The 21,570-nt window shown below is 41.0% G+C and overlaps 1 protein-coding gene across 7 annotated transcripts in view; it reads right to left on the bottom strand.

Annotated features, from left to right (window-relative positions):
- LOC138737171 (uncharacterized) overlaps window positions 1–21,570 on the bottom strand; it is a 99,980-nt gene that overhangs the window by 57,638 nt on the left and 20,772 nt on the right. For 5 of the 7 annotated variants that reach the window (XR_011340812.1, XR_011340813.1, XR_011340815.1 and 2 more), the window contains exon 2: window positions 13,149–13,287. The exons of 1 other annotated variant lie outside the window; for it this stretch is intronic. The gene's annotated coding sequence lies outside the window, so the exon portion shown is untranslated. Of the gene's footprint in view, window positions 1–10,943; window positions 11,072–13,148; window positions 13,288–21,570 lie in introns of all 7 variants that reach the window. One more of the 7 variants, XM_069887769.1, reaches the window with a different exon arrangement.

Genomic DNA, 21,570 nt, shown 5'->3' with positions numbered 1-21,570 from the left:
CTCTATTAAATAACCCACTGGCTCAGCATCAAGCTGGGAAAGTGCACGACATGGAGCAAACGTGAGAAGATGGAAGGGCCTAGCGGGTCGGACAGCTTCCATGGAGAGAAATGGATGGTCAACGTTTCATCCTGGGGTTTTCTCAAGTCTAAGGCAGGGAGGGAGGATTTTCAGGGAAGGGCAAAGAGATCACTGGACGCAGCAGGAAATCTAAAATCCAAAGATAACATCAGTCAGGCAACAAGGAAAAAGTAAAAAGTGTCTTTGTCAGACCTGGGGAAAAGACAAAAGATGGCTGTAAATCTGCAGTGGCGATGGGGGATGGGGGAGAGATGTGACTCTGAGTGAAACTGGAGAGACATTGGATGGAGATAAGCTGTAAATATGAGTAGCAGCTCAATTACTAAATGGAAGCTGTCAGAGAGTGAGAATAGAGATAAAAGAACAGACAGAAAAAAGGGGACATGAATAGGATGGTCTGGAGCGATACAGGCTGATCGAAGGCAACATCTTGAGGGATAATGGGTAATCAATGTTTCAGGTCTGAGTCCTTAGGCAAGTTATGAGCACTAAACACATGGGCACCTGAATGAAAAAGTGGGGGGGGGGGGGGTGGGGAGAAGAGACGAGAGAAGGGAGGAAGGGGGCAGATGGAGGAGGCCAAAAGGAAAGATGGTTTTCAGTGGATCAGGGTGGGAGGTAGAACAAATAGCTGAGAAATGATAGCGGGAGTGGGTAGCTCTCTGAATGGAGTGTGAAATGGGGGGGAGCAGGGGGGGAGCAGGAGGAAAGGAGACAGAAGGATGGGGAGAGTTTTAATGAAACTAAAGTTGTCAATATTAATGCCATCTGGGTGGACATTAGCCAGATGGAATATTATGTGTTGTTCCTCCGATTTGCAGATGGCCTTGGTTTGGCAGTGACATGTCAGTGTGGGACTGGAGTGTGGAATTGAAATGGTTAGCCGCTGTGTGGTCCCCATTATTGCAGTAGAAGTAGATAATCAACATGAAAGAGGGACTTCTGTCCGACTGGAAACTGTTAGCCTTCAGGAGATGTGCATGAGCAAGTGGTGCTGCCTCGGACATTTCCCATAAACTTACTTCCTCTCACCTGAAAAAAGATGTCCTCTGGTATTTGCTATTATCACATCAGGGAAAAAGTACTGCTGTCCACCCTGTACATTACCTTCATACACACCTCTATCCTTCACCGTCCTGAAGAGAAAAGCCCGATCTATATCAACCTTGCTTCATCAGGCATGTTCTCTAATGCAGACAGCATCTTGGCAAATCTCCTCCACACCATCTCCATCACCCAGTGTTTCTCCTAAACTTTTCTCCCTTCACTTTGCACAGATGTCCTCTGATATTTGCCTCTGCCATCCTGGGTAACAGGCGCTTACTTCAACCTTATCTAATCTTCACATATTCTTGTAGACTCTACCAAGTCACCTCTCATCCTTCTTCTCTTCAAAGAGAAAAGCCCTAACTCTGGTAACCTTGCCTCATAAGACACATTTTCCAATCCAGGCAACATCCTGGTAAATCTCCTCTGCACCGTCCCCATGGCTTCCATAGCCTTCCTGTAATGAGGTGAGCAAGACTGAACACAACATCCTAAGTGTGGCCTCACCCAAGATTTATAGAGCTGCCACATTTCCTCACAACTCCTGAACTCAATCCCCCGATTAATGAAGCCCAACATACCAGAGGCATACTTAACTATTTTATCAACCTGTGTGGTAATCTTGAGAGATCTATGGATTTGGACTCCAAGGTCCCTCTGTTCATCCATACTGTTGAGTATCCAACCATTAACCATGTACTCTGCCTTACAGTTTGACCCAATAAATCTATCACCTCACACTTATCCAGATTGAATTCCATCTACCACTTTTCTGCCCATTTCTACATCTTGTACATATTTTGTCAAAATCTAACACAATATGTTCTATAACACATCCACCATTCATATAAGCTGAAAACCAGTTGACCATCCCTCTACTTATTCATCCAGGTCATTCATAAAACCACAACAAACAATGGTCACAAAACAGATCCCTGTGGAATTCCACTAATCACTGAGCTCCAGGTAGAATACTTTCTGTCCACTGCTAGGCCTTGCTTTGTATAGGCAAGCCAATTCTGATTTCACACGGTCAAGGTTCCATTGATCCCATGCCTTATGTCCTCCTTTTTTAAAAGATTTTATTTAAAAATTTAAAACCACTATACATTTTGTGACAGAGTATAAAGATATGTTTTTGGGAGATAAATTTGGAAAGGTTTGTTAGAGGAGGTCACAGACAACACTTTAAAACAGATCTTATTTGAAATACTGAAGCTCTGCTAATGCTAGACATATCAGCCCACAGCCTTTTTCAAGAGCTTTGGAGAGTGCCCAAGAGACTTCACTAATGAATTGTTGTTTACAAAAAGGCAACAGATGAAAGATCTTGTGAAAGTTGCAGATTGTCTGGACCTGTTCTAAGAGGGTCATATAGTTTGGCAATCAGAGAGAGTCAAACATGCTTTTGCTCTCAGAGAGAGAGAGAGAGAGAGAGAGAGAGAGAGAGAGAGAGAGAGAGAGAGAGAGAGAGAGAGAGAGAGAGAGATACACAGATCACTTCTACAGTGTCACAGCTGGGAACAGCAACTTGGACTGGAACAGGACTAGCTGGCAAGCTTGAGAAAAAGCACATTTGGAAGATTGTGGTCATTGCAAGAAGAGAGGACTGTCTGTCTAATGTTTCACTTGGAATAAGTGAAACAAAAAAAAACTCTGTGATGACCTGAAAGAAAGAGGTTATCATCTGGAGAACGCTGCTGGGTCACGTTTCTTCGGGAAGACACTGAAGTGTCTGGATACAAGGAATCTATTGTAGGTGTCTATCATACCACAAATCTCTCTCTGAAAACCGACAAATACCTACTTGAGAGATAACCATTTACCTTTCGAGCACCAAAGCCTGGTGAACTTTATGAATGTAAATTTATGTGCACAGTATAAGAATTATATGCTACTGGTGAATTTGGAGGAATGAGAAGTGAGGTTGGACTGTGAACCAAATAACTTTTCTGAACTTACACACACATGAGATACTCTACAGCCATAGCCAATAGCAAACAGTTAGTGTAATACACCCCCATTACATCATCACACACTTTAATCTTGATTTATGAATTTCCAATTCAGACATTTTCATTCCAGAAATAAATGTATTAATATCCCTTTAATAAACTTAATTTCTACCACAGACACTTAAAAAAGCTTTAACTTGATAATAACAAAAAATGTATTTTTGTAACATTGTATTTTTCTTTCATTTGTTGGAAAGATATAAAATAATCAGCTTCAAGGCAGTTTTCTATCATTTTATCCCCATTTGATTCCAATAAAATGAAAAAGTTTATTTTGATATGAAGTGTTTTATGTGAAATCTTACCTTTCCCACCTAGTTCATAATCTATTTTATTCCATAATTCAATTAATTGTTTCAATATAGGTGGGTCCTTTTTGCCAATCAATAGTTTGGTATTCCACTTATAAATAAATTCAAATATAGATTTTTCATCTATTTTAGTTAATTCTATATTAGCCCATGTTAAAGATTTATCTAAATCAAACATTCCATACTAAATTTCTACTGACCAGCTTTGTAATAATTTTGAAAATGTGGAAGCTGTAAACCTCCTAATTCAAATTTCCATGTTAATTTTACAAAGGAGACCCTTACTATTTCACTTTTCCACAAAAATTTCCCAATTATTGAATTTAGATTCTTTAAAAATCTTGAGGTACAATACAAGGAAAGGATTGAAAAAAAGGATAACGAATCCTTGAGAAAATATTCATCTTAATACAATTCATTCTACCTAGTAAAGTTGTAGGTAAATATAGATGACACTTTAAAGGTTGTAGTATTTCCCAATTTCAAAAAATGTCATCTTCAAGGAAACATGAGGAGAATATTTTGAATTACTATCTTATTAATCCAATAAACCAAATTTTGTAAATGCAGCTTTAAGTAGATTTGTCATTGATAAAATGGATAAACCTTTTTAGTAAATTTGCATTAAGACTTTCATAATAATGAACAAACAAGGCATTTACTGTATAATGATATAATGATATTCAACTTTAAACAGATATAAGAAGAAATAGACAAAACTATAGAAGACAAAATAAGACGAGTGCAAAGAAAATGATCTCACACATGTCTCCTTCATAGTTCGTCGAAGAATAAGCTGCAAGCTCTTGGTCTGTGCATATATTACAACATATTACATCATAGTCACTTTGGTAACACTACAAACAATACTCCTTCTTAAAGAGATAGACTTCAAATTAACTACAAATCAAAAACACAAGGTTTAAACCTTTACAGTAAAGACTTCCATCTATTCAAATCCCCTTTAACTTTATTAAATAATGATAAAGAATTCAACTTTAAAAATATCCAAATTTTTATCACTTTTAATACCCAAATACTTAATCCCATTATCTGACCATTTAAATTGAACATTTGTTTTACATTGTGTGTAGTTTCCCTCAACATAATTTCACTTTTATCTCAATTAATTTTCGTGCCTCATGTTTTTCTCAACGAGCCTCCCATGGGGGTCCTTGACAAATGTCTTACTAAAATCCATATTCTCCACACCTGCTGCTCTTCCTTCATCAATTTCTTTTGCTCATTCAGGTGCCTTGACATTCAGAGAGGGCAATCAAATTTCACGTGGGTGGAAAGAAAAATTTGAAACCCGCTGTTTTAATCATCCCTAATTGACTCGTTATGTGCACGGTTTCAGAACTCCAAAGGAAATGTGCCAATGACAATTTGTCTCATGCAAAATATTTCAATAACAATTCGGTCGAGAGCAGTGATTCTCACCCTGGTCACACCCTCTTCTATCTTCATAGAAGCAGAAGCCCGAAAACCAGCACCTCGAGGTTAAAGATGGTTTCTTTCTAACAACCTGAACTTCTCCTTGATACTCTAATCATAAGGCCATTTCATGCCAGGCCAGAGGCCGGATACAAGCGTGAAGGGAAACATAAATTTCGCCTTAGAAGACTCAGCCTGCACCGCATTCATATTGAGTGACACCTCATAACACCCTCCAGAGCTGATGGAGGTGGAGGCGACTGGGGCCGTATCGACACCTGCTGAGCCAATGCCATTCATACACACCAGGCTCTCTGCAATGCAGTGAACTGGAATTCACTGTATACTTGGTGTTAAGATGGCTGGTTCCTCCCTTGGCTCTACCCTCACCTACCCCAATATAAACCCTGGATTTCCCTCCTTATCTCAGAATCACCTGAAGACTATTGTAAATACCAGCCATTGATTGTAAGCTATTAAAAATATGTTGGTGCTCCTCACAAGTCTGTGAGTGCAATCAGTCGTGTTAAAATTCTAATAGCTTGATTTTGAAGCAGGATGGAAGCCCTGTTGAAGCCAGGCATGCTCCAGGTCCACCCTCTGTCCACAGAGGCCCTGGAGGAATTAATCTACTGGCTGAATTGCTTCCAGTCTTAAGTGACAGCCACGCAAGATGTCTTCAAGTCCAATAGTCTCCAGAGATCTGCCCTTCTCTCTCAAGTTGTCCCCAAGGGATTTGCTGTCATTAGGAAATGTGCAACATACAAGTCGGCCATAGAATGCTTAAAGGCCCGTTACATGAGGCCTTAGAACAACATGCTAATGAGACATCGGCTTGCTCAACATCAGCAATGCCTGGGTGCATTGCTGGATAATTATGTCCTTGAACTGTGGGCCCTGACTAGGAACTACCACTTTGAACCAGTCACAGCCTGGGTGAGAGAGGAGGACAAATCCAGAACACCCTCTTGGCAGGAGGCACTGACTGCTAGAAAGAAAGAAAGAAAGAAAGAAAGACTTGGCCAAAACGCTGGAGCAGGCAAAAACACTCGAACAGACCCAACGACCTGACGGGCAAAAGCGGCATCATTTCAGAAGACCAGAACATTGGGGCACCGGTGACCCCCACAGCCCCAGCACCAACTGCCGTGGCCATACATGACAGGGTATGCTACTTCTGTGGCACCCCGGCGCCAGATTGCCCATGAAGGACGCTGTGTGCTCAGGATACAGTAAGCGAGAGCACTGGTTGATGTTCTGCTGGGCCAAGGGGAACCCAGAGAGAGTCACCACGTGTTTGGCCCCAAATCAGCGTTCGACGCATGCATGATTCCCAAAGTGCCAACCCCAGACTCTCCATGCTGCTCGCCGCCAGCATCTTGCTGCGCTTTGTGTGGTGAGACCTGTCACCAGAAGTAAAGCATTGTGGAAAGCAATGGCAGCCACCTTGTCACACCTTGTGGTTGATGCCAGTAGTCCTGCTTCGGATCCACATGGGAGCAACGTCGTTCCCAGAGCACTGGTATCGGTCGTCCTGGATCAGGCAAGACCTCACCAATTGAATAATTTTACAGTGGAGGTGAGAGTAAATGTACACTTCACTGATTGCTTGGTAGACATTGGTTCCACTAAAAACTTTATAAACTCCATGACCACTCTGCTGTACAGCTTAAAAGTTTATCCAATACACCACCGTATTTACCTAGCATCGCATTGGAACTCTGTGACGATCCAGGGGGTACTGTATAGTACATATAAATGTGAAAGGTGGGCATTTTTAAAGTTCTGTTTGTATGTTCTGAAGGATTTGTGTGTTCCTGTGTTGCAGGGCCTGGACTTCCTGTGTTAACTTAAAAGTGTGACCATGGAGTACTCGAGCACACTTCCTCCAATCACGGTGAGGAACGGAAAATCCCAAAAGCTGGACATCACATGTGGTATCTCCAACCTAAGTATTGATCTCCACCACCCCCACCCCCTCACTGTTTCTGAACCGGATCCCCGATTGCAAGCGAATAGCTACAATGACCAGGCGATCCAATGTGGGGGCCAGGAATTTATCAGAGCTGAGACACAGCGGCTGCTTAAAGAAATTATCACTGAGCCAGCAACAGCCCCTGGAGAACTCGGGTGGTAGTTGGGAAAGGGGGAGAAACCTCCAGGCTAGTGATTGACTGTATAGGAGTAAAGTTAAGAAACAGTGTGTGGCAGAGAGTTTAGAACTGGAGAAGCAAATTGCCGAATTGGAGAAGGAATTTCAGAAAGATGTGATGGAAGATAAAAAAGTCGTTTTGGCTAATCTGAAACTAATCTTATAACATATTGCAAACTTATCAATTTGAGCATTTAATTAATCGATCTAAGCAGCATTAGTATGAGTTGGGTGAGAGAGCACATAAGGTATTTGCACGGAAGTTAAAGATGGAACAGGTTTCACGGATTATTAATGCTGTTAAAAAGAATTCAATAGTTAACTATAAAGCTCAGAAAATTAACGACCAGTTTTATTCATTTTATCAAAAAATATATACTTCTGAGTGGAAACAGGATAAAGGTTCCTTTGAATGTTATTTATCCAAATTAACATTAACAACATTAAAGGAGGAAGATGTTGTGGAATTGGAAGTTCCGTTTACAGAATTTGAGATTAAGTAAGTTATACAGGAGATGCCAAATGGATAGTCACCGGGGAATGATGGATTTTCTGTGGAATTTTATAAATTTTTATTGAAGATTTATCCTCTGTGTTTGAGGATGTATTACAACAAGTAACTGATGAGTGTGAGTTACCGGAATCTTGCTCCAGTGCTTTAATTACTGTAATTCAGAAAAAAGATCGAGATCCGTTGAAAGAGTCTTTCTATAGACCTATTTCTCTACTGGATGTAGACTATAAAATTATAGCAAAAATGTTATCAAATCGACTTACCAAGCATTTACCTAAATTGATACAAATTGATCAAACAGGTTTTATTAAGTATGGAAATGCATCAGATAATATCCTTTGATTGATTACGTTGGACAATACATATTGACAGCAGCCCAACCATCCGCTTATCGTGGAAACAGCCTTTGACAGGGTTGAATGGGAATTTTTATTTAAGGTGTTGGAGAAGTTTAAATTTGTCCCTTTTTTCATTGGTTGGGTTAATGCTTTATATACAAGCCCAATTGCCAGGGTGGTGACAAATGGTCAAGTTACATTACTGTTGAAACTGACACGTTCGACTCGACAAGGGTGTCTATTGTAACCAGCCTTGTTTGCATTGGCTATTGAATCGTTAGCACAAACAATAAGACAGAATGAACAGATAACAGGAATGAGAGTTAAGGATGAAGAGCATAAGATTAACCTATTTGCAGGTAATGTTTTAATATATTTGACAGACCCAGAATGATTATTGCCGCATCTGCAGGAATGTTTATTACAATATGGAACATTATCTGGATGTAAGGTTAATTGAGATAAGAGTGAAATTTTGCCAATTGGAGAAGGAGATTATTCAGAATATAAAGATATTATAACAATGAAATGATCTGATAAAATTAAATATTTAATAATAATTGAAAATGCTGATTATCAATCTTTAAAAAAGTTAAATTATGTTCCTTTACTAAAAAAGATTACAGCAGATTTAATTAAATGGAAAGATCTCCCATTATCTTTAATTGGTCGAGTTAATTGAATTGAGATGAATATTTTTTGCTAGAATTCAATATTTATTTCAATCAATACCGTGTTCTCCTTCAAAGGGATTATTTCAGGATTTAAATAAAGCCATTCAGGATTTAAATAAAGCCATTCAGGGTTTAAATAAAGCCATGAGAGAATTTTTATGGAAAGGTAAATTATCGCAGGTAGCATTATATAAACTTACTTGGAAGCATGCGTTAAGTGGGCTTCAATTTCCTCATTTTCACAATTATTATGAAGCAGCCCAGTTGAAATGTATTAGTAGATTGATGGATTTGGACCAATCCCCAAGATGGGCAAACGTTGAGACAGCTTGCATTTCTGAAATTGAGCTGCATCAATTTATATATTGATGGAATATAAATTTGTTGCAGGAATATAATATGCTAATATTAAAGCATCTATTAAAGGTGTGGACTAAAAGAAATAAGATTTTAGGATCAAAAGGTAAATTGTCAATTTTAACCCCACTATATAATAATCAGCTTATTCCTTTTTCAATATTTAATAATTACTTAAAGCATTATGATTATAAGGGTATAAAGACATTGCAGGATTGTTTTGTAGAAGGACATTTTCTTTCCTTTTATCAATTGAGGGAACATTTTGATATTACTGAAAATTCTTTGTTGGTTTATTATCAACTATGAGCTTTGGTGAAAGATATGTATGGTAGAGAGATGATTTTACCTGTATTGACAGAATTTGAATCTTTGATTTCTTCTATACCAAAAGAAGGTTATATTTCTGTTATATATTAAGTGTTACAAGACAACATGGATAAACTGGAATGGGAGAAGTCTAAGATTAAATGGGAAAATAATTTAGCCTTTGTTTTTCCTGAAGATTATTGGGCAGATATGTGTTACAACAGTGTAACTAAATTGACGAATGTATGGTATGGAATGGTTAATTATAATTTTTTACATCAGTTATATTTAACTCCAGTGAAATTGAAAAGATATGGTTTTACTAACTCGGATTCCTGCTTTAGATGTGGTTGATGTACTGGAACTTTTTAAAATGCTGTTTGGTCTTGTGTTTATGTACAATCATTTTGGGGAGAAATTAGGTTAATTTTGGAAAAAATATATAACATTAAGTTATCATTGGGTCCATCTATTTTTTTAATGGGTTACATGGTTCCTTTAAAGGGATTAGGGCTGGATCAATTTCAAATTGCATTTGTACATTCAGTACTGTCTGTAGCTCAAAAATGTGTAGCAAAGACATGGAAGGATAACACAGTGATTAATATAACGGGATGCGATAATGAATTGAAAGCTTGTATTGTTACAGAAAAAATACTTATAATTTGCATGATAATTATTCTTTATTTGTCAATAAGTTGTTACCGTATTTGGAATATATGCATTTAGATGTACCTTGATGTATTATAAATTTTTCCTTTCTTTAGCTCTCCTTAAGAGAGCTGGCTGATGGGGTGGGAGGGTGGGAGGGGCATTTCTTTTTCTTGTTTTACTTTCTGTGTTTATTTTTTAATTTTATTCTTTATATCCAATTATATAAAATTACTTATATTGGATTGTATAGTGTTTTTCTATTAACAATTTTTTACATAAATAAAATTTTCCAAACAAAAAGATCTCCGGATCCCAAAGACCATGAAGGCCTGAAGGAGGTGCCTGGGCTACTTTTATTACTAGGCCCAGTGGGTCCCTCACTATGTGGATAATGTCCGCCTCTTTTTAAATTCCACCTCCTTCCCATTATCGGCTGAAATTCAGGCCATTTTCGACTACGTTCAGATCTACATCACAAAGTCCACCATGCTGATGGTGGACAACGATGCAGCCTTCCATGTGGAAAGCAATGCTTTTGACATCGCTCTGGCCACTACCCTTACCCAGGTGGGCAGACCAGTTGCCTTTTTTTCCTCACACCCTACAAGGCCACAATCTTCAGAACCCATCAGTGGATAAAGAGGCTCAAGCCATTGTAGAGACCATCAGGCACTGCAGGCATTACCTGGCCGGCAGAAAATTTACACTATTCACTGACCAGCGATCAGTGGCATTCATGTTTAATAATGCAAAAAGAGGTAAAATAAAGAATGATAAGTTTGCTAGTTGGAGGCTCGAACGCTCCACCTATAATTATGACAGCATTCAGGCCAGGTACTCTCGATGTACCTCCAGATGGTCTGTAATGAGGAAGCTGTACCTCTGCACTCACTGGCCAGTTGCGGACACTGCATAATGAACTTTTTTGCCACCCAGGCATCACTCACATGGATCATTTCATCAAGGGGCGCAAACTGCCCTACACCGTTGACAATATTTGATCCGGCCAGGTCTGCATGTAGTGAAATCCACACTTCTATCTGACAAAGCACACCTGATAAAGGCATCCCGCTCCTTTGAACGACTCAGTGTTGATTTCAAGGGTCCCCTCCATTCCACCAATGGAAACATGTAGTTTGTTAACATCATCGACCAGTATTCATGTTTTCTGTTCGCCATCCCCTGTCCAAACATGACCACCAGCACGGATATCAGGGCCTTGCACTCTATGTTCACCCTGTTCAGATATCACAGCTATATCTATAGTGACCAGGGCTCATCATTTATGAGCGAAGTGCTACGCCAGTTCTTTCTCGTAAGAGGTATTGCTTCAAACAGGACAACTAGCTACAACGCCCGGGGGACGGACAAGTTGCAAAGAAAAACACAACAATATGGTAGGCATTGATATTGGCTCCCCATCTAAAGGCCTTCCAGACTCATATGGCAAGAAGTCCTACCCAGGCGGTTCACTCTATAAGGTCACTTCTCTGCAATGCAACTAACATAACTCCTCATGAACTAATGTTCACTTTCCAGATGAAATCCATGTCAAAGACCACCCTCCTGACTTGTCTAATGGCATCAGGGCCTGAGTATAACAGACCCCCTGATCGATAGGGTGCACCTGTTGCCCGCCAACCCAGCATATGCCTATGTGGCATACCCTAATGGCAGAGAGGATACCACATCGATCAGAGTCCTGGCACCTGCAGGATTTCAAACAAGCCAGGAACCACAAAGTACCCCACCCAGGGTTCTGGATGACTCAACGTGGGAAGTGGGTCAATCCACTCCACAACCAGAACGAGATCCCTTGAGAACCAGTAACCCAACACCACAGGGGGTCCCAGAAGCCCAAAGTCCTCCAGTACTGAAGCGCTCACCCGTAATAATGAGACCACCTGACAGACTCAACTTCTAAATATTTGTAAATTGTTACTGTTTTGAATGTATAGTCTCTGTTTTCACCCACAGGTTCCATTCTGAAGGAAGGGGTGAATGCAGTGAACAGTAATTCACTGTCTGTGTGTAGTCCCCAGGCCCACCCTCATCTACCCCAATATAAACCTTGGTTTTTCCACCTTACCTCAGATGCACCTGAGGACTATTGTGTCAACCGGCCATTGATAATAAGCTATTAAGGGTGTGTTTCTGCTCCTCTCAAGTCTCTGAGTGCGATCGGTCACAGTATAGGTGTCTTAAAATCGCTGCCCCTAAGTATCAGTCTGGGCGACATCATCGCGACCCACCGCCAGCCAGCCACTTGAAGCGTTTGACATCCATGCTGAGCGCGCTCTGCCACAGACCCTTCTCCCAAGGAGGCTCCTGGGAGCAGGCCACGGCACATTGACGGAGATAGGACCCTCGAGGCAAGGGTGAGGAATCTCCGCCTTTACCCTTGGGCTTTTCAACTGCATGAAAGGGCCAACATACTGCTCTGACATCACTTGTCTGGACTTTTGTAATGCCACTCCTTTCCCTCATGCATTCTGAAATAACCATATAACAATTACAGTACGGAAACAGGCCATCTCGGCCCCTCTGGTCAGCACCGATTTAAGTGAACTCCATTAGTCCCATGTACCTGCTCCCCGTCCATAATTCCCTCACATCCATGCACTCATCCAACCTTCTCTTAAATGACAAAACTGACCCTGTTACAACCACCTCTTCCGGAAGTTCATTCCAGTCGGCCACCACTCTATGAGTGAAGAAGTTTCCCCTCATGTTACTTCTAAATATTTGCCCCCTAACCCTTAACTTATGGCCCCTCATTCCAATCTCACCTACCCTCAAGGGGAAGAGCCTATCTATCCCCCTCATAATTTTAAATCCCTCTATCAAATCCCCCCCCTCGACCTTCTACGCTCCAATGAATAAAGACCCAGTCTACTCAATCTTTCTCCCTATTCTAGATACTGCAATCCAGGCAACATTTTAGTGAATCTTCTCTACACCCTCTCTACCTTATTGACAACCTTCCTATAATTTGGGGACCAGAACTGCACACAATATTCCAAATTTGGCCTCACCAACGCCTTGAACATCTCAACATCACTTCCCAACTCCTATATTCTATGCTTTGATTTATAAAGGCCAGCAGACCAAAAGGCTTCTTCACCACCCTATCCACATGAGAATCCACCTTCAAAGAACGATGAACTATTATTCCAAGATCTCTCTGTTCCTCTGCATTCCTCACTCGCCTCCCCTTCACTGCAATGCTGTGCGTGAATATGATTTTTCAATTTATTACCTCGTTTTAATTTTATGTTCTTGACTGACGTTTTCTCTCATAAAGGACCTACTCAGCTGGAACAAGTCGAATTTGGGTGCATGTGTCCAAAGTGCATGACAATAGTCTCATCATCACTCAAAGTGATCAATTGCGCCATCTATGGGAAGAAGAGCAGAAGAAATATCCCCTCTGTTGAAGCTGTAATCACATTGATGACTAAGTTAACAAATATGCAAATTATCTCCCGCACGTTCAATATTGCAGCCGTGCTGTTAAATAAGAAAAACATTTTTCTTGCCAAATTTTTTCCCTCTACACCTCCTCGCTGGGATATTATGACACATTTTGTCTGCATTTTCAGGTCGTATGACATTATTTTCGAGGAGCGGTTCCCCTGGTCTCCTCAAAAAACGCAGACCATCAATGTTTGTCCATCTGCTATTTAAGGAAGCCAAACTTCCTCAAAGTGGGAGCACTTCTTGGAACAGAGTCATGGCTGTCACATTGCGATTCCCTGCTGACACCTGCTAGACCTTGTTAAGTGGTCGTTAAAGCCTTGAAACAGCCCACTGACTTCATGCTGATAGTTAGATACCCAAGATGGCTAATCCTGTATTTGTTCTCCCCACCTTCCCCCCAGTTCCCGCAGAATCTCCTCTCAGTGACAGATGATCATAAGACTTATTATGCCATTTGCCCCATCGAGTCTGCTCTGCCATTCACATCATGGCAGATATGTCTTTCCTTTCAGCCCCATTCTCCTGCCTTTTTCCTGTAACTCTGTGGTTCTCAACTTTTTTTATCCACTCACACACCACTTTAAGTAATCCCCCTCAATGGTACACTTCCAGAAGTTGCTGAGGAAGAGGGGAGACACGCCAGGTATCCTGAGTCTTTGGAGAATGTAGAGGCATTGGTTCATATTGAAGTAGGGCAGTTTCTGAGGAAATTATTCATGACACATGCTGAAAGGTGCAAGAGGCTAAAGATCTGGAACCTGCTTCTGTAATCAGGAGGTCAAACAGCATCAGTAGAAGGAAATTGAACTGCTTCCTTTCATTGGGATGGCCAGAAGCAGAGGGCATTGTCTCAAAATTATGGAGCACCCATTTAACACAGAAGGAAGACTTTCTTCTCCTAGAGAGTTGGGTGTCTTTGGAACTCCATTCTGCAGAGAGTGGTGGAACAATCTTTGGGTGCATTATAATCTGAGATAGAATTGAATTGAGACATTTAATCTTTCTCCTGGGCTAACAAAAGCGAGGGGAGGGAAGTTTAGGGGAGATGTTAGGGGTGAGTTAATAAAAACTCCTTTAAACTTTCCTCCACCAGATGCCCTGTGATTTTTACAACTGTCACCCTGGGAAGACTCTGCTGTTGTTCACCCTATTAATGACCCTCATAATCCCGTATTCCTCCATGACTTCACTAACCCCCACGACCAATGGAATGGAGGAAGCATTTTTCAGTCATCTGGGGGTCAAGGCTGGGCAAACATAAAGAAAAGAGAGAGGAGATAGAGACAAGCATAAACTTCGTCAATAAGTCTAAACTCAGGCTGTGGTTCTTTAAAAAAAATTATTCTTCCAAAATTAAATTCAGCTATGGTGATGTCATCGGAGTCAATTTTCAGAAAGAGCATGAACAGGTATGCAAAGTTAATGTGGGCAAGGTAAGATTGTACCGAGTTCCAATCTATAACTCATTAGAGCAGAATCAGGCAGTTTGGCCCATCGAGTCTGCCTGCCATTCTATCATGGTGGATTTACCTGTACTATATTTTTCAACTTCATTCTCCTATCTTCTCCCTGTCACACTAGATTCCCTTCCTAATTAAGGATCTCTCCAGTTCTCAATGACTCGGCGTCCACAGTTGTCTGGAGCAATGAATTCCACAGATTCACTATCCTCCGAGTAAAGAAATTCCTCATCGTTTCTGCTCTAAAGGGATGTTTTGGTATACCGAGGTTGTGCCCTCTGACCTCAGATGCCCAGACCATAGGAAACATAATCTCTATGTCCACTCTGTCCAGTCCTTTTAGTATTCAATAGGTTACAATGAGATTCTCCCCATCAGTCTTCCAAACTTACTTGAGTACGGTCCCAGAGAATCAATATGCTCCTCATATTCATTCTCCGCATAAACCTCCTGTTGACCCCCCCACCCCTCCCTCGAATGCTAACACATTGGAGACACAGTTCACACAATGTTGTTACAGCACCAGCGATAGGGACACAGGTAGGAATCCCGTCGTGTCTGTTAGGAGTTTGTACATTCTCTCCGTGTCTGCGTGGATTTTCCACAGGGACTCCAGTTTCCCCGCCACAGTTCAAAAGATACTGGACATCCGGTCGGCTGCAGCAGGGTCTAACACCAATAGTTAGAAGCTCCTACCTACTTTAACCTTTTCTACCTATTTGGTTCTTGATTTTAAAACCAAAGTGCTTCTTATTGGACGCCTTTCCTCTCCTTTACTCACATTTGCTTTAAAATGGCCACAGGAAGTGGAAAATGTGGGAAGAATGAAGAAGTGCCAGCTAATCTAACCCTGAAGGCTATTTCTGATCTATTGGAACAGCACAGACAGTTATTATCCAGCGACTTTTAAACCTATTTACTACTAACATAACAATTACAGCACGGAAACAGGCCATTAGGCCCTTCTAGTCCGCACCGAACCAAACACCCCTTTCTAGTCCCACCTCCCTGCACAATGCCCATAACCCTCCATCTTCTTCTCATCCATATACCTGTCCAACCTTTTCTTAAATAATACAATTGACTCCGCCGCCACTATTTCTCCCGGAAGCTCATTCCACACGGCTACCACTCTCTGAGTAAAGAAGTTCCCCCTCATGTTACCTCTAAACCTCTGCCCCTTAATTCTTAACTCATGTCCTCTTGTTTTAATCTTTCCTCCTCTTAATGGAAATAGTCTATCCACATCCACTCTGTCTATCCCTTTCATAATCTTAAATACTTCTATCAAATCCCCTCTCAACCTTCTACGCTCCAAAGAATAAAGACCTAATCTGCCCAATCTCTCCCTGTACTCTAGATGCTTAAACCCAGGTAACATTCTGGTAAACCTTCTCTGCACTCTGTTTATATCCTTCCTATAATTAGGCGACCAGAACTGCACACAGAACTCCAAATTAGGCCGCACCAACGTCTTATACAATCTCAACATCACCTCCCAACTCCTATATTCCATGCAATGATTGATAAAGGCCAGCATACAAAAAGACTTCTTCAGAATGGTCCTAAACGTGAAGTCCAGTGTTTAACCCAGGAACACGGTAAATGTTTATCATCTCCTGAGCTTATCTGAGCAGTTTGACCGAGTGTGTTGATGGATGAGAAGAAACGTGCTCCTAACTAAGTGACAGTAATTCGAAGCTAATGGTGCAAGTGGTTGACCTGGAAGGCAGGAACAGACGACAAAATTTATGTAGTCTGGGCTTGACTGAAGCGACTGAAAGTAGGCAAATAACACAATTCTTTTCAGGGTTTCACTGTGCAAAGTTTGGAAAGGAACTGCTCCCATCTCCGCCAGAGATTGATAGAGCACGTCGCTCACTAATGCCCAAGCTGTTTTCAGAGCAGAGACCATGTACAGTCATTATACGGCTGCAATACTATCAAACTAAGGTTCATCTGATTAGTGAAGCTCGTCGTACAGGGAATCTTGAATAGCATGGTCAGTGGATCAAGATAGTAGAAGACTAACTGTCCTGAACTTTTGAAGGAGTGTGCTGAATATAGAGATGCAATATTGGAGTGGTATAAACATGGCTCCAGGCCCTCCTTGTTATATCCGATGCACCTCTGCATTACACTTTCCAGTGGTTATAAGAAGTGGCTGCCTTCAGGTGAGGAGGCTCAACATTACATAGATGGTCTCCCCACTACCTCGAGCCCAGTAGTTCAGATGCAGCTGGACACAAAGAGACTCTAAGAGACTCTTAGACAGACACATGGATGAAAGAAAAATGGAGGGTTATAGGGTAGGGAGGGTTTAGAATTTTTTAGGAAGAAGATATGGTTTGTCACAACATCAAAGGCTGAAGGGCCTGTACTGTGCTATGTTGTTTTATGTTCTATGTAATAGAGGTTGAGATAAGAACTCCAACAGGAAGATTTGTTGGGGTTAAGAAAGATTGTTTTGTTTGACTTGTTGTTGGTGTCTTCAGCAGCTGTTTTGCTTAAGGGAGGGAGGTTATTTTCTTAAGGTTGTTATGGCTGGAGGAGTCACGTGATGGAGTAGTGGCCGGACAGTGAACTCCTGCCCTCTCCAGAAAAGTTGGGAAAAACAAAGGAAAACACAAAGGCACAGAAATAAAAGTGAAAAAAAAAGTGAGTATAAAGGTGGAAAGAAGATGGCGACAAAAAAAGAAAAATCGAAAGCAACGGTAAGAAGAGAGGAAGAGAAGACAATGGAGGAAGAAGGTGAAGGCCTTACCTGTTCGAAGTGGCCTGCGGTGGAGAGAGAAACCCGCTCCCTCAGGTCAGTAGATAATGGACTACAAAAATTGCTCGCTGAGCCTAGAAAAAGTGCGCAACAGCGCATGAAAAAAAACACACCGACGGGAGGGGGGACCAGCTGGGGAGTCGATCTCCACAGCCGGCAACGACAGCTGCAGAACACCTGCAGCAAGAAGAGACCACAGAAGACAATGGAAACAAGAAAGAAGAGAAGAAAAGGGCAACAAAGAAACAACAGATGGCCAACCCAGAGGAAGAAGAAGAGGAAGAGTACAGTGAAATAGAAGAAGGGAAAGGCAAGGTAAAGGAATACTTTCTCTTATTAAAGGATACATGGAGTCATTTAAAGAATGGCAAACACAGGAATTTAATGATTTAAGAAAAAGAATAAACAACACAGAAGAGAAAATGAATAAAATAGATATGACCTTAACAGAAATGGGAAAGAAAGAGCGGGCAGTAGCAGCAGAAATGGAGGTAGAAGACTTAAAAAAGAAATTGGAGGAATCTAATAAAAAAGCGATAGAGACACAAGAACTGTTAGCTCAAAAAATAGATATAATGGAAAATTATAACAGAAGAAATAACATAAAGATAGTGGGCCTTAAGGAAGATGAAGAAGGCAAGAATATGAGGGAGTTTATAAAAGATTGGATCCCTAAGACCCTAGGATGTCCAGAACTACAGCAAGAAATGGAAATAGAAAGGGCACATAGAGCATTGCCCTCTAAACCACAACCACAACAAAAACCAAGATCTATTGTAGTAAAATTCCTAAGATATACTACAAGAGAAAAGGTACTGGAGAAGACAATGGAAAAAGTAAGAGTGGGCAACAAACCACTGGAGTATAAAGGGCAAAAAATCTTCATTTATCCAGATATAAGTTTTGAACTCCTAAAGAAGAGAAAAGAGTTCAATACAGCAAAGGCGATTTTATGGAAGAAAGGGTATAAATTTATACTAAAGCATCCAGCGGTATTGAAAATATTTATTCCAGGACAACAAAACAGACTATTCTCGGATCCAGAAGAAGCACGAAAATTTGCAGAACAATTACAAAAATAGACTGAGGGATGAAGACGGGTAATGAGAGTAAAAATGATCACGATTGATATGTATGTGGGTAAAGTGGTATAAGAGTGAATAGATAAAATGTGCATACGTGAAGGTATCTGTACTTAGAGGAAAATATAGATAGTATAGACAAGAATGAATAAGGGAAGGTAATTGAATAGAGAGAATAAGGAGGGAATTAAAAGAGTGACCTTTGTTACATATGAAAAGTGAAATCTTTTCTGGGGAGGGCTGGGTGGGGAGAAATAGCGGTCACTGCAAAATCAGTTGACGCTTGCGAGTGAATTCGCAAACCCAAATGGAGAGGGGAGATGTGGTTGTCCGACAAGGGATAAAGGACAACTCAGGAGGGGAAGGGGAGATTGGGGATAAAGAAGATATAAATAGGAGAATAAGGAAAATGTTGGATGTTGTAGGAATGTTGTCTTATAAAGAGTTGAAAATAAGAAAACAGAAATGGAAAAGGAGGAAAGGTAATGATGGAAAAACGGAAGGAGAAGATAAACAAAGTATAAAATGGCTACGCTGAACTATATGACTTTAAATATTAATGGAATACATAACCAAATTAAAAGGAAGAAACTACTAAATTTACTGAAAAAGGGAAAAATTGATATAGCATTTGTCCAAGAAACACACTTAACTGAATTGGAGCACAAGAAATTAAAGAGAGATTGGGTAGGACACGTAACAGCAGCATCGTATAATTCAAAAGCCAGAGGAGTAGCTATATTAATTAGTAAAAATGTGCCATTTAAAATAGAAGAGGAAATAATAGATCCAGCAGGGAGATATGTTATGATAAAATGTCAGATATATTCGGAGTTTTGGAATCTACTTAATGTATATTCACCTAACGAAGATGATCAAAAGTTTATGCAAGATATCTTTTTGAAGGTAGCTAATACGCAAGGGAACATACTAATAGGAGGGGATTTCAACCTGAATTTGGATCCAAATATGGATAAAACGGGGAAAATAATTAACAGGAAGAACAAAGTAACCAAATTTATAATTAAATCAATGCAAGAAATGAAACTTTTGGATATATGGAGGAAACAAAACCCAAAAGAAAAGGAATACTCATACTACTCGGCTAGACATAAAACATACTCAAGAATAGACATATTTTTGTTATCAGCTAGTATGCAGGATAGAGTAAGAAAAACAGAATATAAAGCGAGAATGCTATCGGACCATTCACCCTTAATATTGACAGTAAAGCTAGAGGACATCCCTCCAAGAATGTATAGATGGAGATTAAACCCCATGCTACTTAAAAGACAGGATTTTAGAGAATTTATTGAAAAACAATTAAAAATGTATTTTGAAGTAAATACGGAATCAGTGGAAGATAAGTTTATACTATGGGATGCAATGAAAGCATTCATTAGAGGGCAAATAATAAGTTATGTAACCAAGATGAAGAAGGACTATAATCAGGAAACAGAGCAGTTGGAAAGGGAAATAGTAAACATAGAAAAAAAATTAGCAATGAAGGAAGATACAACTAAAAGAAGAGAATTGGCAGATAAAAAAATAAAATATGAAACATTACAAACATATAAGGTAGAGAAGAATATAATGAAGACAAAACAGAAATATTATGAACTAGGGGAAAAAACGCACAAAATCCTAGCATGGCAGCTTAAGACAGAACAAGCTAAGAAAATGGTATTGGCATCAGGAAAAAAAACAAACAAATTACATATCTTTTCTTTCTTTGGCTTGGCTTCGCGGACGAAGATTTATGGAGGGGGTAAAAAGTCCACGTCAGCTGCAGGCTCGTTTGTGGCTGACCAGTCCGATGCGGGACAGGCAGACACGATTGCAGCGGTTGCAAGGGAAAATTGGTTGGTTGGGGTTGGGTGTTGGGTTTTTCCTCCTTTGCCTTTTGTCAGTGAGGTGGGCTCTGCGGTCTTCTTCAAAGGAGGCTGCTGCCCGCCAAACTGTGAGGCGCCAAGATGCACGGTTTGAGGCGTTATCAGCCCACTGGCGGTGGTCAATGTGGCAGGCACCAAGAGATTTCTTTAGGCAGTCCTTGTACCTTTTCTTTGGTGCACCTCTGTCACGGTGGCCAGTGGAGAGCTCGCCATATAATACGATCTTGGGAAGGCGATGGTCCTCCATTCTGGAGACGTGACCCATCCAGCGCAGCTGGATCTTCAGCAGCGTGGACTCGATGCTGTCGACCTCTGCCATCTCGAGTACCTCGACGTTAGGGGTGTGAGCGCTCCAATGGATGTTGAGGATGGAGCGGAGACAACGCTGGTGGAAGCGTTCTAGGAGCCGTAGGTGGTGCCGGTAGAGGACCCATGATTCGGAGCCGAACAGGAGTGTGGGTATGACAACGGCTCTGTATACGCTTATCTTTGTGAGGTTTTTCAGTTGGTTGTTTTTCCAGACTCTTTTGTGTAGTCTTCCAAAGGCGCTATTTGCCTTGGCGAGTCTGTTGTCTATCTCATTGTCGATCCTTGCATCTGATGAAATGGTGCAGCCGAGATAGGTAAACTGGTTGACCGTTTTGAGTTTTGTGTGCCCGATGGAGATGTGGGGGGGCTGGTAGTCATGGTGGGGAGCTGGCTGATGGAGGACCTCAGTTTTCTTCAGGCTGACTTCCAGGCCAAACATTTTGGCAGTTTCCGCAAAGCTGAAAATATTCTCCCAGAATCACAGTGCGGCTTTCGCGCTAACAGAGGAACCACTGACATGGTCTTTGCCCTCAGACAGCTCCAAGAAAAGTGTAGAGAACAAAACAAAGGACTCTACATCACCTTTGTTGACCTCACCAAAGCCTTCGACACCGTGAGCAGGAAAGGGCTTTGGCAAATACTAGAGCGCATCGGATGTCCCCCAAAGTTCCTCAACATGATTATC

Source organism: Narcine bancroftii, chromosome 6, assembly GCF_036971445.1.
Source record: "Narcine bancroftii isolate sNarBan1 chromosome 6, sNarBan1.hap1, whole genome shotgun sequence".
Lineage (NCBI taxonomy): Eukaryota > Metazoa > Chordata > Chondrichthyes > Torpediniformes > Narcinidae > Narcine > Narcine bancroftii.
Note: the sequence above shows the minus strand (reverse complement) of the source record. Positions and strands in the feature narration are given on the sequence as shown.